Genomic DNA, 15,253 nt, shown 5'->3' on the forward strand with positions numbered 1-15,253 from the left:
TAACGAGCAGAGCAGAGCCGACTCATACAGAGTGAGCCCGTTAATTAGCCTTAGGGCACAGCTATTGTCTCCTCCCCAAAGAGCAACAGGGAGACACAGCCCAGGTTATCAGCCATGATTGGTGTCTGTGTATTGAAACAGCTTTGGGTGAGCAGCACTGACTCCAACTGTAGCTTTCTGTGCCGCTCCATAAATCACACTGCTTTTCCCCTTTTTACAAGCAGCATTGACCTGGACTGGCCAGATAAGGATGTTGCTGAGGCTACAGCGTTTCTCCATGGGACCTTTGTCTGTGTCTTTGTGCGCCTGCATGGCTGGGTTTTTATAAACTAGATGGGATACAGCTTATCTCAGAAATAAAATAAAAACTATTTTAGACGTCAATATGACATGAACTGTATCCCATCTAGCCATGACCCGGCTGCCGTGTGGAGAAGCATTTGTTGGGCATTATTAGTAGGGAAAGGCTAGGGCTGTGGCTGTGGCCAGGGCTTTATCAGACTAAACCCCTTATGTCTTATAATCCTGACGATAGGTGCTGATCTGTCCCATGTGGCCCCATTAAATCACCAGGGGAATGACACAAAGAGATATTGACAAGCACATTCAGAGATGGAAACAAAGATATTAGTACATCACATAGAAAAATATAATCATCATCATCATAAGAATGGTTTCGTCAGAAGGTCAGTGCTGTATAAAGGCTTTCAAATAGGGCACTATTCTTTCTTTTTATGTCTTACTAGTTCCATCTGGAATAATGTTGTATAGTTCCCTGGTCAGAAAATGCTTATTCTGGAATTGTACCTATTATACATGTATTGGTGTTGGTCAGCCGAGACGACGGTCGTTACACACATGGAGATGTGTGTCCATGAGGATGGAGATGTGTTGTAACTGGCTTTCAGCTCCCTGAGGGCAGAGTGAGCTTACCACTGGCCCAGAGAGACAGATGACAGTCCCGGAACCCCCCACATCACTCCAACCACAGAAGGAATTATGGGATGTCTCTGTCTGAGATAGTAATGAGGCCATGGAACAGTTATATAGGAATGACATGCTGGGTGTTTTTCATTCAACCCTATCACCACATCTGTCCCCCAAATCTCCCTCAATAATGCCTCTGTCAGGCGCCAGGTCAAGGGAGAGGCACACCTGGACTGGGCTTATCTGAGATGTACCGCTGACTGGTTCTTGGTTTATGGCTTGATCGTCATGAGTCTACCCTCACCCTTCACACACATGCATATTTTCAGCCTTTTTTTAATCATTAATGCTGAATGGTTTGTATTTTCCACAAAAATCTATTCAAATCTACATGACCTGTATTATTCATGACTTTGCCAATAATGCATTAGATAACACATCAATAAATCAGTGATTTCAATGGCCAAAACATGTGCTTGGAGGAAGTCAAATAGAACATCTGACCTTTTACTGTGAGTAGAGCAGTAAAACATCTGTTTCATGGCACCAGCTAAATTATGCCTAAATGATGCCAAAACCCCAGTGTTTCTCCTTAGACCTAGTGGGAATGAGTTGTAGTATAATCTCTCGTGGACAGATCTACGTCAACATAACTGGTAGCCTACCGTAGAATCTGTCAGGGAGGAATAGGATGTGTGGGCTAATGAGCAGCAGTATTTCCGGTGTTTGGGTTTTCGTTGCTGGTTATTTGGACAAATCACCTGCGTAGAGAGGGTGGAGCTCCTCGTTCTGGTTCCGCTCCTCATTCTAGCATCTATTAATAATCCCTTCTCTTAACATGTATGGACCCAGACCTTAATCGAGCCGCTGACCAATTACTCAACACTCAGTTCTGGATTAATTAGTTGTAGTATGATCATGACTGTCCCATGTTCTCTGTATCTCTGTGCTCTCTCACATCACATCTGATGACATACCTAAATTCTCTGTATCTCTGTGGTCTTTCACATCACCTCTGATGACAAAATAAAATTATCTATATCTCTGTGCTCTCTCACATCACATCTGATGACATACCTAAATTCTCTGTATCTCTGTGGTCTTTCACATCACCTCTGATGACAAAACAAAATTATCTATATCTCTGTGCTCTCTCCCATTGCATCTGATGACAGACCAAAATTCTCTTTATCTCTGTGCTCTCTCCCATTGCCTCTGATGACAGACCAAAATTCTGTTTCTCTCTGTGCTCTCTCACATCACTTCTGATGATTGGCCCATGTTCTCTATTGCGCGGTGCTATCTCTCATCACCTCTGATGATGACGGCTGATGTGTCAAAAGCTCCTGCTGCCTTTCAGACCCCCAGGGCAGAGCTGTTTCTCCACAGGTCACCATCTGATCTGCCTGGCAGTGAGCAAAGAACGGAAATGCAGCCAGAGATGGATCACATCTGTCCACAGTCCACAGGGGATTGCTTATCTCCTGACCCAATGTTGCACCCAAACGCTGACAAAAGATCAGGCTCTGTATTGTTGTTTTTTTGTGGCGCTGTAACAAAACATATTTGTCTGCCTCAGAGCGTTCAGCCCTTATCTCTATCTAGGGATTAGATTCAGGTTGCTGAAACACAGATACTATACCTATTTAGGAAAAATATGTTTAAGATATTATTGAATGGGACATTCCACAACCATATTACTGGTGATGGGTAGTCAAAAAAGATGATCTCCTCACATCCAATGAAAAAGGGAGGGATCCTTTGATGAAATGATCAAAGATGCACTTGTTTATCCATGATGACATTGACTTCTATAGTGACATCTCCTATTCATGGGTGCCTGGGGCAGTATACATCAGGACTTTGAAGAGAGATGAGCATCTCTCTGTTTGTCTCTGTCTTCCTATCTCCTCTCTGTGTATCTCTCTGTGTCTCTCTGTGCCACTCAGCAACAGCTCCTCGACTGACATATTGATTAATCAATAACTCTCCTTGTTTCTGTGGATTTACAAATCCCCCTCTGAGCAGCTAGCTTTTACCTTTTAACTTTGTAAGATACTGGGCTGTTGTAAACAACCTACCAAACCTTCAGCACTCTTTTTATTTGCTATTCCTGAATTCAATATTTATTTATTGTACTGATGTAATCATTTTATTGGCATTTTTATTAGAATATTTTTATTGAACGGCTGAAAAAACAGCTAAAGATTTATATCTCTTCTTTGACCGTTTGAACAAGGCTGATTAAGAAAGCATCCTATAGTTTCATTCATATTTAATTACTAATCTAAATTGGAATTGAAAACCCAAAAAACCGACATATGACTCATTAAACCAGTGGAATTGTTCATGAATGACTACTGCACTCAAACCTTGTCAACCAGGTTTCACCGTGACATGTGAGTCCTCTGAAGAAACCTTGATAGAAGAGATTAGCTAAGCGGTGACTCTGATTGAGCTGTTATTGTGAGGTTGTGGTTTGCACTCCTTTAAGTACACCTGATACCATTCTTCCCCATCAGGTCATACGTCAGTGACCTTGTCTGGACCAGACCCAGGTTGACATGTGTGTGGAGGCAGAGATACAGTTGAAGTCGGAAGTTTACATACACCTTAGCCAAATACATTTAAACTCAGTTTCACAATTCCTGACATTTAATCCTAGTAAAAATTCCCTGTCTTAGGTCAGTTAGGATCACCACTTTATTTTAAGAATGTGAAATGTCAGAATAATAGTAGAGAGAATTATTTATTTCAGCTTTTATTTCTTTCATCACATTCCCAGTGGGTCAGAAGTTTACATACACTCAATTAGTATTTGGTAGCATTGCCTTTAAATTGTTTAACTTGGGTAAAACATTTTGGGTAGCCTTCCACAAGCTTTCCACAATAAGTTGGGTGAATTTTGGCCCATTCCTACTGACAGAGCTGGTGGAACTGAGTCAGGTTTGTAGGCCTCTTTGCTCGCACATGCTTTTTTAGTTCTGGACAAATTTTCTATAGGATTGAGGTCAGGGCTTTGTGATGGCCACTTCAATACCTTGACTTTGTTGTCCTTAAGCCATTTTGCCACAACTTTGGAAGTACGCTTCGGGTCATTGTCCATTTGGAAGACCCATTTGCGACCAAGCTTTAACTTCCTGACTAATGTCTTGAGATGTTGCTTCAATATATCCACATAATTTTCCTCCCTCATGATGCCATCTATTTTGTGAAGTGCACCAGTCCCTCCTGCAGCAAAGCACCCCCACAACATGATGCTGCCACCCCCGTGCTTCACGGCTGGGACGGTGTTCTTCAGCTTGCAAGCCTCCCCCTTTTTCCTCCAAAAATATCGATGTGTCATTATGGCCAAACAGTTCTATTTATGTTTCATCAGACCAGAGGACATTTTTCCAAAAAGTACGATCTTTGTCCCCATGTGTAGTTGCAAACCGTAGTCTGGCTTTTTTATGGCGGTTTTGCAGCAGTAACTTCTTCCTTGCTGAGCGGCCTTTCAGGTTATGTCAATATAGGACTCGTTTTACTGTGGATATAGATACTTTGTACCTGTTTCCTCCAGCATCTTCACAAGGTCCTTTGCTGTTGTTCTGGGATTGATTTGCACATTTCACACCAAAGTACGTTCATCTCTAGGAGACAGAACGAGTCTCCTTCCTGAGCGGTATGATGGCTGAGTGGTCCCATGGTGTTTATACTTGCGTACTATTGTTTGTACAGATGCACGTGGTAGCTTCAGGCGTTTGGAAATTGCTCCCAAGGATGAACCAGACTTGTGGAGGTCTACCATTTTTTGGGGCGGAGGTCTTGGCGGATTTCTTTAGATTTTCCCATGATGTCAAGCAAAGAGGCACTGAGTTTGAAGGTAGTCCTTGAAATACATCCACGGGTACACCTCCAATTGACTCAAATGGTGTCAATTAGCCTATCAGAAGCTTCTAAAGCCATGGCATCATTTTCTGGAATTTTCCAAGCTGTTTAAAGGCACAGTCAACTTAATGTATGTAAACTTCTGACCCACTGGAATTGTGATACTGTGAATTATAAGTGAAATAATCTCTCTGTAAACAATTGTTGGAAAAATTACTTGTGTCATGCACAAAGTAGATGTCCTAACCGACTAACCGTCCTAACCGACCTAACCGATGTCCTAACCGACTTGCCAAAAGTTTGTTGACCAAAAATTTGTGGAGTGGTTGAAAAGCGAGTTTTAATGACGCCGACCTAAGTGTGACTTCAACTGTAAGTACTATATGACTGGGAGAGCCACTTACTGGGCCTCGTGCTTCAATCAGCCAATCAGATAAGATTCTAAGAGGATATATGTGGTTCTTACAGTTCCTGACTGATACCTTCTATCTAGTGGGATATGCAGCGGTACAACTGTAATTGTAAAAATCATTTTTACAGGTTTGATAGGTTTTTAATGATGAACAGGAAGACAAAATACTTACCCTTAAATGGCCCTCCAGGAATAAGTCCAGAACATCAAATATGCTTGGTTTGGTCATAAATGAGAGTTTGGGGAATGGGTTGCCACAACGACAAGCGCAGCTAATATCTTGTAATGATCATTATAATGGGTACCAATTCAGCCTCTTTGACACCAGAATTGTAATTTCAGACAGTGAGCGCTGGTGAGTTAGGGAATGCAGTGCAGGCATTAGCCTACCCTTACAGATGCAGACAAGTCCATGCAGGTGTGTTGGGGTTAGAGTTCTTACTGCAGCAGACACTGAGGTATGACTGGACAAACAATATGTACAGTCTCCCTATCTATCTGGCCACCCACTGTCTGAGTGATTTATTCTCTGCAGCCACTGTGTCAAGGCTCTGGGGGGGGGGGGGGGGGCAATGACATGGAGAGAGCCTTATCAGCCAATCCCAAAATAAAAAATCTAACTCATTCTCTGTGACACTAGAACAACCACCTCAGTCTGAACCTAGATAGAGAGAGAGAGAGATGGGTAGAGAAAGAGAGATGTGTAGAGAGAGAGATGTAGAGAAAGATGGCGAGAGAGAGAGATGGAGAGAGAAATATGAATGGATATATGAATAGAGAGAGAGAGAGAGAGAGAGAGAGAGAGAGAGAGAGAGAGAGAGAGAGAGAGAGAGAGAGAGAGAGAGAGAGAGAGAGAGAGGAGTGAGAATACTGCAAATAATTGATCATGGCTGCTCATGCTTTGCCCTCCCAGTATGGCGCTATCCTGCCAACGTGTAGTGTTGGTATGCCAAGACTGTCTGTGACTGTGTCTGGGTAATTGGTCTTATACAGGGACCACCCGCTACACTCCTCCATCTGTTTCTCTGAGGTGGGATTAATAGATAGTCCTCAGGAGATAGAGACAAGCTCCGCTCCTACTGAGAGGTAAAAACAAAACAGCAACAAAAACAATTCCTAACAGAAGTAACCAAAAGGCTATCTATTGCTGTTTTTGAGAACTCACTAAACATTTGAAAGGAATTGAACACTATGTTGAGATGTGATGTTAAGTATTTTTGTGTTTTCCCTTGACATGGTAAGTTCTGTTCAGCCACGCATTCTGATTGGCTAAACGGTGGATTCCAGACATGCATTACCCAGATTCCACTATTCTTCTTATTATGAGCTGTATCAGCTGTTTAGCCTATTAATCTACTATCAGCTTGTGGGCTTTTACTAAACATGCTATGCCCTGCAGGGAGATGAATTATTGTCAGAGTCCTGAGGACATCATCCTAATCTGCTGTACTGTATCTGCATGCGATGTTTGACCGCATCAGAACCTCTACTCACATGCCAAATGTCAGGTAACTTTCCCAGAATTACCCTAAGGAGAATGATTATTTAACTCAGACCCAGGGTATGAGCCACTAGCCTCTGTCTTTACTGAAGCCGCTTACTTGTGCTGGTGTTTTTCTCCTCCGGTACAGGCAAATAATTCCGGGGAAATGGAATACTGTTTTCAGTCACTCTTGATGAGAATAAATATCACTATGATAAATTCCACATTAAAGTCTAGTATGACCCTGCTAAAAGCCTGGAAATATAGGCTATGTCAAAGATGCAAAGATGCTCTTTGCTAACATTTACTCCCTTATTGGTCATCCTTTATCAACATTATGTTTGTGTATTTCATGGAAACTCTCAAATCAAATCAAATGTTATTTGTCACATGTGCCGAATACAACCTTACAGTGAAATGCTTACTTACAGGCCCTTAACCCACAATGCAGTTTTAAGAAAATACCCCCCAAAAAGAAAGAGAAAGAATAACAAATAGTTCAAGAGCAGCAGTAAATAACAATAGCGGGGCTATATACAGGTGGTACTGGTGCAGAGTAATTATGTACATGTAGGTAGAGTTATTAAAGTGGCTATGCATAGATAATAACAGAGCGTAGCAGCAGTATGGGGGGGGGGGGGGGGGGGGGGCAATGCAAATAGTCTGGGTAGCCATTTGATTAGCTGTTTAGGAGTCTTATGGCTTGGGGGTAGAAGCTGTTTAGAGCCTCTTGGACCTAGACAGGGCACTCCGGTACCGCTTGCCGTGCAGTAGCAGAGAGAACAGTCTATGACTAGGGTGGCTGGAGTCCTTGACAATTTTTAGGGCCTACCTCTGACACCGCCTGGTGTAGAGGTCCTGGATGTCAGGAAGTTTGGCCCCGGTGATGTACTTGGCCGTACGCACTACCCTCTGTAGTGCCTTGCGGTCGGAGGGGGAGTAGTTGCCATACCAGGCAGTGATGCAACCAGTCAGGATGCTCTCGATGGTGCAGCAGTATAACTCTTTTGAGGATCTGAGGACCCATGCCAAATCTTTTCAGTCTCCTGAGGGGGAATAGGTTTTGTCGTGCCAACTTCACAACTGTCTTGGTGTGCTTGGACCATGTTAGTTTGAGTGGACGCCAAGGAACTTGAAGCTCTCAACCTGCTCCTCTACAGCCCCGTCGATGAGAATGGGGGCGTGCTCAGTCCTCCTTTTCCTGTAGTCCACAATCATCTCCTTTGTCTTGATCATGTTGAGGGAGAGGTTGTTGTCCTGGCACCACATGGTCAGGTCTCTGACCTCCTCCCTATAGGCTGTCTCATCGTTGTCGGTGATAAGGCCTACCAATGTTGTGTCATCGGCAAACTTAATGATGGTGTTAGAGTCATGCCTGGTCATGCAGTCATGAGTGAACAGGGAGTACAGGAGGGGACTGAACACGCACCCCTGAGGGGCCCCCGTGTTGAGGATCAGCGTGGTGGATGTGTTGTTACCTACCCTTGCCACCTGGGGGCGGCCCATCAGGAAGTCCAGGATCCAGTTGCAGAGGGAGGTGTTTAGTCCCAGGGCCCTTAGCTTTGTGATGAGCTTTGAGGGCACCATGATGTTGAATGCTGAGCTGTAGTCAATGAATAGCATTCTCACATAGGTTTTCCTTTTGTCCAGGTGGGAAAGGGCAGTGTGGAGTGCAATAGAGATTGCATCATCTGTGGATCTGTTGGTGGGGTATGCAGATTGGAGTGGGTCTAGGGTTACAGGGATAATGGTGTTGATGTGAGCCATGCAAAAGCCTTTCAAAGCATTTCATGGCTACAGACGTGAGTGCTACGGGTCAGGAGTCATTTAGGTGGGTTACCTTAGTGTTCTTGGGCACAGGGACTATGGTGGTCTGCTTGAAACATGTTGTTATTACAGACTCAGACAGGGAGAGGTTGAAAATGTCAGTGAAGACACCTTCCAGTTGGTCAGCGCATGCTCACAGTACACGTCCTGGTAATCCATCTGGCCCAGCGGCCTTGTGAATGTTGACCTGTTTAAAGGTCTTACTCACATCGGCTGCGGAGAGCGTGATCACACAGTCTTCCGGAACAGCTGATGCTCTCATGCATGTTTCAATGTTGCTTGCCTCGAAGCGAGCATAGAAGTTATTTAGCTCGTCTGGTAGGCTTGTGTCACTGGGCAGCTCTCGGCTGTGCTTCCCTTTGTAGTCTGTAATGGTTTGCAAGCCCTGCCATGTCCGACGAGCGTCAGAGCCAGTGTAGTTCGATTTGATTTAGTCCTGTATTGACGCTTTGCCTGTTTGATGGTTCGTCGGAGGGCATAGCAGGATTTCTTATAAGCTTCCGGGTCAGAGTCCCCGCACCTTGAAAGCGGCAGCTCTACCCTTTAGCTCAGTGCTAATGTTGCCTGTAATCCATGGTTTCTGGTTGGGGTATGTACGTACAGTCACTGTGGGGACGACATCCTCAATGTACTTATTGATAAAGCCAGTGACTGATGTGTGACTGATATTGATAAATTGATAAAGCCAGTGACTGATCCCGGAACATGTTCCAGTCTGTGATAGCAAAACAGTCCTGTAGTTTAGCATCTGCTTCATCAAACCACTTTTTTATAGACCGAGTCACTTGTGCTTCCTGCTTTAATTTTTGCTTGTAAGCAGGAATCAGGAGGATAGAGTTCTGGACACATTAGTGTTGATGACCCCACCAAACCTGCTGAGTTAAAAGTCCATCTCTGACTACCATGGTTCTCCCTAGATATACACCTTTGATGTGGAGGGTATTTTCCACTTGCACAGTCACAAGGCCATTGTCACATTTCTTTCTGCATGACCAGCTGTGGGGACAGATCTAGCTCTCTATCACCCATGTTGTCTCTCGCCTGGTGAGCATATCCTAGTCTACACTGTCTGCAGCTGATTCTCTGTTTCACAAATAACTATCCCCTTCTGTATTAGCTTTGCTCAAACATATTTACTGATTTGTCAGTAAGAAATATCTACGTACAAAAAACCCTGGTGAGCCTGACTCGTCAGTAAAGCTTGTATTGCCTGGATATCAGTGTGATCTTCTGATTTAGTGCCTCATCCCAAGAGGCTGTGATACAGTGCCTTCAGAAAGTATTTTTACCCCTTGACATGTTACAGCCTTAAATAAAAATTGATTCAATGTTTTTTTTTAAACATGTTTTTAGACATTTTTGCAAATGTATTTAAAATGAATTACAGAAATATCTCATTGACATAAGTATTCACACCCCTGAGTCAATACATGTTACCCTTTGGCAGCAATTATGGCTGTGAGTCATTCTGGGTAAGTTTCCAAGAGCTTTGCACACCTGGATTGTACAATATTTGCATATTATTCTTAAAAATGTTTTTAAAGCTCTGTCAAATTGGTTGTTGATCATTGCTAGACAGCCATTTTCAAGTCTTGCCATTGATTTTCAAGCCGATTTAAGTCAAACTTGTAACTAGGCCACTCAGGAACATTCAATGTCATCTTGGTAAGCAACACAAGTATATATTTGGCCTTGTGTTTTAGGTTATTGTCTTGCTTGCAGACTGAACCAGATTTTCCTGTAGGATTTTGCATGTGCTTACATGTAGCTCTATACATTTCTTTGTGTCCTAAAAAACTCTCTAGTCCTTGCCAATGACAAGCATACCCATAACATGATGCAGCCACCACCATTCTTGAAAATATGAAGAGTGGTACTCAGTAACGTTTTGTGTTGGATTTGCCCCAAACATAACGCTTTGTATTCAGGACATGAAGTTAATTTCTCAGCCAAATTTTTTGCAGTTTTACTTTAGTTCCTTATTGTAAACAGGATGCATGTTTTGGAGTATTTTTGTTTTGTATAAGATTCCTTCTTTTTGCTTTGTTATTTAGGTTAGTATTGTGGAGTAACTACAATCTTTTGATCCATCCTCAGTTTTCTCTTAACACAGCCATTAAACTCTAACTGTTTTAAAGTCACAATTGGCCTCATAATGAAATCCCTGAGCGGTTTCCTTCCTCTCCGGCAGTTGAGTTAGGAAGGACGCCTGTGTCTTTGTAAGTGACTAGACGTATTGGTACGCCATCCAAAATCGAAATAATAACATGCTCAAAGGGATATTCAATGTCTTCTTTTTTTTACCCATCTACCAGTGGTGGAAAAAGTACCCAATTGTCATACTTGAGTAAAAGTTAACATACCTTAATAGAAAATGACTCAAGTAAAAGTGAAAGTCACCCAGTAAAATCCTACTTGAGTAAAAGTATAAAAGTATTTGTTTTTTAATATACTTAAGTTTCAAAGTAAATGTAATTTAAAAAATATACTTAAGTATCAAAAGTAAAAGTATAAATAATTTCAAATTCCTTATATTAAGCAAACCAGACGGCACCATTTTCTTGTTTGTTTAATTTACAGATAGCCAGGGGCACGCTTCAACACTCAGACATCATTTACAAACAAAGCATGTGTTTAGTGAGTCCGCCAGATCAGAGGAGGTAGGGATGACCAGGATGTTCTCTTGATAAGTGTGAATTAGACCATTTTCCTGTCCTGCTAAGCATTCAAAATGTGACAAGTACTTTGGGTGTCAGGGAAAATGTATGGAGTAAAAAGTACATCATTATCTTTAGGAATGTTGTAAACGTAAAAGTTGTCAAAAATATAAATAGTAAAGTACAAATACCCCAAAAAACTACTTAAGTAGTACTTTCAAGTATTTTTACTTAAGTACTTTACACCACTACCATCTACCAATAGGTTCCCTTCTTTGCGAGGCATTGGAAAACCTCCCTGGGCTTTGTGGTTGAATCTGTGTTCGAAATTCCCTGCTTGACTGAATTACAGATAAATGTATGTGTGGGGTAGTCATTAAAAATTCAACACTATTATTGCACACAGAGTGAGTCCATGCAACTTGTTATGTGACTTGTTAAGCAGATGAGCTTATTTAGGCTTGCCATAACAAAGGGGTTGAATATTTATTGACTCAAGACATTTCAGCTTTTCATTGTTTATTAATTTGTAAAAAAAAATCTAAAAACACAATTTTACTTTGACATTATAGGGTATAGTGTGTAGGCCAGTGACACCTTTTAAATTCAGGCTCTAACACAACAAAATGTGGAAAAAGTAAAGGGGTGTGAATACTTTCTGAAGGCACTGTATGTGCTTGTCCAAATCCCTCAGCCCAGTAAACATTTTCCTCTGGTTAAAAACCAGCCAGCCAGAAAAGCTCTCTGCTTCTCTCTAGTAGTCCAGGCTGACTGTTCAACCTGTCAGCCTGTCTATCTGCCTTTCTTTTACAGTCTATGATGGTCAAGATCACATGGAGAAAATCTTAAATTATTCAATGTCTAGTACTTAGAGAATATCTAACATCTCTACTACTATGCCTCTATGCTACTATTAGGAATTCTGAAGAACTGGTTTCTGGTTGTGTGGGTTAGAGTGTTACAGGTGTGTACTGGAGGCGAAGTCAGGTGCAGGAGAGCAGAGTGTAGTTAACAGGCGCACTTTTTATTGCGGTCCAAACGAAAGCTGATAAGTACATAAACGTGCCCAAAACACAGAACATGAACAAAAATCTGGCGCGTGACAATACCCACATAACATAAAACAATTTCACACAAAGACATGGAGGGGAACAGAGGACTAAATAAATGTAGTGTGATTAGGGAATGAAAACCAGGTGTGTATGGAACAAGACAAAACAAATGGAAATAAGAAAAATGGAGCGGCGATGGCTAGAAAGCCGGTGACGTTGATCGCCGAACGCCGCCCGAACAAGACTTTGGCGGAAGTCGTGACATAGAGTTGTTTTGCATTTGGAACTTAGCAGTAGTTCACAGGCAGGTTGTGAAAAAGCTAGTTAATAATAGCATATTTATTTAATTGTGCAACATTACATTTTAAATAGCATGTATGCATAATGCTCGTGTTCTTTTTACAACATGTTTTGTCATTCATAAAATAATTTCATAAAGTAGTCGCTATTTAATTAAACAAAATAATTCATTGCAAAATATTTCCTGGTGACATTTTGAATGCTCTCCAACAGACTACATTCAATTCTCTTCCAAAGCATCCTGACCGATTTGACTTTTTATTTCAGCGAGACCCAAATTTCACATTATGTCCACAAACACTTTTCCTGACCCACATTTCCACATGAAGAATCACAGGAGAACCACATTGAGGCCTCGACACAAAGTGATTCATATTTCCAAGGAATGGGAGAACTACATGTTGTTTGAGTATTACTACACACGGTGTGCTCCGGCCATTGTGTGATTAGGCAATGGTTGTGATAGCTGCCTTTGAGAAAGAAACCTGCTTCTCTATAGGAAGGTGAGACTTGTATGGCTGATCTTCACGGATGACTGGAGTTGCTCACTTAGTCTTTTTTCAACATCACTGCTCACGTATAAAGGAGTGAAGCTGGGGGTCAAAGGCTCTTTCTCCTGCACAGGGCGATGGAGGAAAGGTTATTGTGATGGCTCCAGTCAGGCAAACGTGTCAGGTGCCGGGGCTGGGCATTAGGAGTTACATCACAGACAGATGTCTCAGTCAACACTATCCTGTAGGAGTGGGGACGTAGCAATACATTTCAAAAGTACTCCGTTCCATTAATTCCATTCCAGCCATTATAATGAGCCCCTCCTCCTATAGCTGCTCCCACCAGCCTCCTCTGGAATGCACCCATAGAGATCAATGTCCACCTAAGCCTCCTTCAGACCAGCTCAAATCAATCTCTGGTACAATTGTTGTTACATTCGGAGTGCTGCGGATTCTGCACACATTGACTCTGTTGTATTTCATCCAGCACTAACCAGAACATAATTTCTGACCAGGGTACACCACACGTCCATAAAGATGAAGAGAGAGGTTGAAAGTGCACCATGAAGTAATAAAGTCAATTTCAAACGGAATTAATAGAATCTAGCAGATTATATAGTAGATCTCTGGGAAACATTTTAGACTTGGATTTCCAAAGCAGCATTTAGGTGATTCTGATCTATTAAGATTAGTCTGTCAGAGAAAACCTCCTCACTTTGAAGTGTTTGAATTCAAACCAAATACCTTCTCTCCGTGTTAGTAGCAGGTGAGTAGCAATGTGCTCTGTCTACACATGAGTACTAGCAAGCCAGATGGGGAGTGCGTGAGGGATGAAATAGGATTGTGTATACAGCACCTGCCACTATCCCAGTACAAGTATACACTTCCCTTGCTTTACTTTATTAAAGCTGGATTGATTGTTGGGTGAACCCCCATTTGGCAATAAAGTTAGCCCCTCGAAAAATATATTTGGACTGTCCCAGAGTGACATATTTCTCAGCCTTTCAACTCACAGAGACAGACAAGAGTAAGAATGAGTTTTGCCATTTAAAATGAGCTTACAGTTAAAAATGAGCTTACAGTTTAAAATGAGTTTACAGTTTAAAATTAGCTAACAGTTTAAAATTAGCTTACAATTTAAAATGAGCTTACAGTTTAAAATGAGCTCATTACTGTCTGGTGCTCTCAATTGCCCAGCAGTCTTTTAAAAATAGTCATAGAAAAACAGCCACAGTTGTAAGACATTGAGATTTCCTCCGTAGACTTCCATTGGTTTTACAGAGTAAATCATCTCCTGTGTGTCAGGGTTAAGTCTTATTTCATATCCAGTAACATTATGGGATGGACAGATGTCTATCTGTAATCGTCTCTCTTCAGTGGTTATTTGATTTGGTCCTCGTTACTGTATAATCCAAACATAATCCTCTGATAACGGCTCTAACATTGGGTTTACACTGTTAGTAAACTACTGGGTCTGAAGTGTTTATGTCATGACAGATTAATGAGGGAGAAATTGCTGTATTATGTTTGTGTTGTCATTTCTTTTTTCCTGAGATGATGAAAAACATGTACAGCTATGCTTACAAATGTGCTGCCGAGACTTTGAGACAGGTTTGGAGTTTAAGGAATATCTTAGTGTAATTTTTGGTGTCCAACTGACGTCAATGAAATAGGTTTAATAGAAGAGGGATTCCTCTATATTGAAAAATATTATCTTTAGATGTTTTATTATTCCTAAATAACAATTGGACAACTGGAATCAAAATAGTAATCATATTACAGTGCAAGCAGTAAAGCTTCATATTACAATTTATTTTTCTTTGTAGTACCTAGAGATGAAACATTGAGTCTTAAAGGAGGCCTGGGTAAGGCCAAAATGTCACAAATGTTTCAACTTCAATGAATTATTTCTCAATTATGCTTTAAGATACAAATATCAAATATTTCTCAACAATCCTTCCTACACTGGACTTTTCTATGGATTACATTTCGTGAAAATCCCCCAATATCATGTTCTTTTTTTGTTCTAGTTTAGTAAGGAATCATCCAGAAGTATGATGACGCACACAGCCACGCACACACGCACACGCACATACAGTTTTAAAGATTGTAAACTCCAAGTGCCCTTTACCCCATAAACCTTCCTGCTATTAATAATGTATTTTCTCATCTCAGTATAACTCTAAGTGTTTCTTTACATGAGGGAGAAGACAGGAGCAGCCGTACTATTGGCA

This window comes from Salvelinus alpinus, chromosome 25 (genome assembly GCF_045679555.1).
Source record: "Salvelinus alpinus chromosome 25, SLU_Salpinus.1, whole genome shotgun sequence".
Lineage (NCBI taxonomy): Eukaryota > Metazoa > Chordata > Actinopteri > Salmoniformes > Salmonidae > Salvelinus > Salvelinus alpinus.